We start from the raw sequence: 3941 nt of genomic DNA on the forward strand, positions 1-3941 counted from the left end.
TAATTGCATAGAGTACAAGTCGTTAAAATAAGTTTTTGGGTTTGATAGAACTCGTTAAAACGAATATGTTGTTGGGTTTGATACTACGATACAACTTGTAAAAATGATTACGTTTCTGTTTCATGCATAACTAATCCACCTTGATGTATAATATTATAACTTGCAAAATTAATTTTCCAAATAAAAGCAACTAACATATAAATCAAGTTAACCAAGATCCATTTCATATGATTTATCTGTCAAAGATACATAAAATTCAGAATTATAGTCTAAAATAATAGTTAAAAAGCTGAAATTTTTCAGCTTTGATAGCTCAACTTTGAAAGACTGTAACTCATTGAATATAATACCAAAATCAACAAAATTACAGTCTAAATTCATCTACAATCTGTAAATTAAACTTTGGAAAAAACCGCGTGTCAATCCGACGTAAAACGAATGAGTTATGGTTGTTTAAAATTTTTCACAGATTACAAAATTTTAAAAATGTTGCTGAAAAGCTTAAGTTTTTTTAGCTTTTATAGCTCAACTTTGAAAGATTGTAACTCATTGAATATAATACTAAAATAACAAAATTATAGTCTAAATTCATCTACAATCTGTAAATTAAACTTTGGAAAAAACTGCGTGTCAATCCGACGTAAAACGAATGAGTTATGGTTGTTTAAAATTTTTCACAGATTACAAAATTTTAAAAATGTTGCTGAAAAGCTTAAAATTTTTTAGCTTTTATAGCTCAACTTTGAAAGATTGTAACTCATTGAATATAATACTAAAATAACAAAATTATAGTCTAAATTCATCTACAAACTGTAAATTAAACGTTGGAAAAAATCGCGTGTCAATCCGACTTAAAACGAATGAGTTATGGTTGTTTAAAATTTTCACAGATTACAAAATTTTAATAATGTTGCTGAAAAGCTGAAAATTTTCAGCTTTTATAGCTCAACTTTGAAAGACTGTAACTCATTGAATATAATATCAAAATCAACAAAATTATAGTCTAAATTCATCTACAAACTGTAAATTAAACGTTGGAAAAAACCGCATGTCAATCCGACTTAAAATGAATGAGTTATGGTTGTTTAAAATTTTTCACAAATTACCATTTTTTTTAAATCGGGTCCAACCGATTCTAAACCCGGTAAAAACCGGACTGGATCGGAAAAAAACCGGACCGGTTTTGATGGATTCCTAGAACCGAGAACCGGCCCAGGGGTCCAAAAAAAGGTCTGGTCAGGTTCACCTGTTCGGACACGGTCCGGTCCGGTCCACCGGTCCAAATGCTCACCCCTAGTTTAGGTCACTAATGGGTCCAAAATTACATGCTTATCATGGGCTAAACTTTTCAGACTTTATTCTCTTGGATACAAAGTTCTAATGGGATAAACTTTTCAAACTTACATGCTTATTATTTCTCTACATTTCCCGAATATCAATATCGTGTGGATTTATTTTGACTGCCATCATGGAATTAGGTTTCGCAAATGGTTTTATGAAAATTGATCTTGTGAGGCCACTGATTCAAGTATAATCGTCATGGTATGTCGTAGGACAATTTACCCATGCCTAATCGAGGCACTCCAAGCTTCCGAGCATTCAAAGAAAACCGTGTACGCTTTCACGATGAGTAGACAATTGTCAGATGTCTTTGTAAGTAGGCTTGCGTAAATATTGTAGAGCGTGAAGCCTAGTCATCTTTGCAAAGCTTGTTTAGACTTTTCCTTACGGTCCGCGAAGACATCTTGAAATTCCCATCCAACACGTCGTTTGGGGTGTCGTATGCTAATTAACGAAGTGCGAATGTGCATTTTTATAGTCGACTAAATCCGATTGTATCTCTTGCATCTGAACGTTGTTGGAAATATCAACACTCTCTCGTCAATTTCAATTATACGTTCATATAAATGTATGTGCATTTAGAATTGTCATTGAAAATAGTACCACTAAAAAGTCACATGCTCGTCAAAATAGTCTTGCATGAGACGTCGGTGCCAACTATTCATGGTCTCTTTGTATATATATCTTGTGTTTTTAGGCACAAACTTTCAGCTTCCTCATTGTTTAAAATATTGAATGTTTATAGAAAGACCATCGTTGTTTGCATCACAAATTGAAGATATATACGCGTATTAGAGAGAAAATAGAAGTATTATTGTGGTATAAGATAGTAGAGTTGGTTTGTATTTATATAGGCTAAAAATTTAGAAAAAGAAAAGAGAAAATAGTCATTGAGATGGGTTGAGAAGAGGAGAGAGAGACTTGGCATTTGGCTATTGAGTTCGTCATAATTTTGGCATTGCCGAACACCAATGACGGTGTTTGTCGAGCTACTCGTCATGATGTAAATTGCATTTTGTAAACCAATATAATAAATATAATTTACATTTACGATGATATAATTGGATAAAATATAAAATGTTTTGGTATAATTGGTTTTTATAGATAAGTAGATAACTTTCCATCAGGTTACATTGAGGTAGAAAACTAAGCATGCATCATGTCTCCTGTTTTGTGTAATTTGTTTTAGCTTCTTTATCTTCCTTTTTTTTGGGTTTAATATAAATAAACATGCATCTTTAAAGCAAAGATACGTGTTCTCAAGTCATTTTTGCTTCTATCTTTCTTTTCAAACGCGAGCATCCTAATCTACAAAGATGAACTTTATATATCCTCATTCTAACCAATTAGGTGTCATAACTACTAATTAAGTCTTGTAAGTTAAAAAAACTTTGACTAGTATTGGTTAATTAGTTGAAAGTTGAAATTTTTTAATATTAAAATAAATTAATGTTGTGTTAGTTAGTAGAAAGTTGAAGAGTTGGAAGTTTTTCAGATGAATATGTTTCAAGATAGATAACATAACTTGAACCATATTGATTTGAATAGTCTTTATACATTTTATAAAGATAAAGATAAATATATATAGATATAGATAAATATAGATAAAGATGCTTAGAACATAATAGAAAAAAAATAGAAATTAATAAGGAATATTTTACGATTAAAATCTATTTTAATTTCTTTGAGTTTCTTTTTTATTACATTTTATTGGATACATCGTCATGTTGTTATATGTTTTCAATCATATACATTTTAGTAAAATATTCATCAACACCATAATAAATTTTCTAATTATATTAGTTAAACCATATATGATATTGTAAACTAAGAATATACATCTTCAAAAAATTGTTGGTTAAACATATTAGAGATTTATATTAATATTACAACTATTCAAATTCTAACTAGAGTTTATTTAGTGTTAAACTACTAGAACTCAATAACTTTATATATATATATATATATATATATATATATATATATATATATATATATATATATATATATATATATATTATTGTTATTATTATTATTATTATTTGATACTTATGATACTTATTTAACAAGATAGAAATATTTAAATTGAGTTTAGTATGATTATTTAATGTCTAACCTTATCTTACATTGAAACATTTCTTACGACAAATAACTTAGAGAAAATTACACGGATGGTCCCTATGGTTTGGTGTTACTTGCACGCTTCGTCTTTGGAAAGAATTTTTAACTCGGACCATCTATATAACTTTAATTTGTTATCCGCCTAGTCCCTTACTTAACTTTCCGTCTGATTTGGGGTTAGGAACCCCTTACGTGAGTGGCACGCTGGGGACATTTTTTGTCCTTTCAACCCTACAATGTATTAGTGCCATTTAAAAGACGGATGGTTTTACAATTCTGATCATCGTCAAACCAAAACACACAAAAACACACACTTGTCAGATGAAATCCCTTTCATTTCTCAAACCAAAAACCCTAATCATCTGTTAAAACTTTGTATGCTTTTCCAAATAATCAACAATGCCGGTTTGGAAATTAAGTGAAGCACGAGGTCGAATCATCAGTGAAGCAGAAGTTCGTCTTCAATATGGTAAGTTTAC

This window comes from Lactuca virosa, chromosome 5 (genome assembly GCF_052849685.1).
Source record: "Lactuca virosa cultivar CGN04683 chromosome 5, Lactuca_virosa_CGN04683_v6, whole genome shotgun sequence".
NCBI lineage: Eukaryota > Viridiplantae > Streptophyta > Magnoliopsida > Asterales > Asteraceae > Lactuca > Lactuca virosa.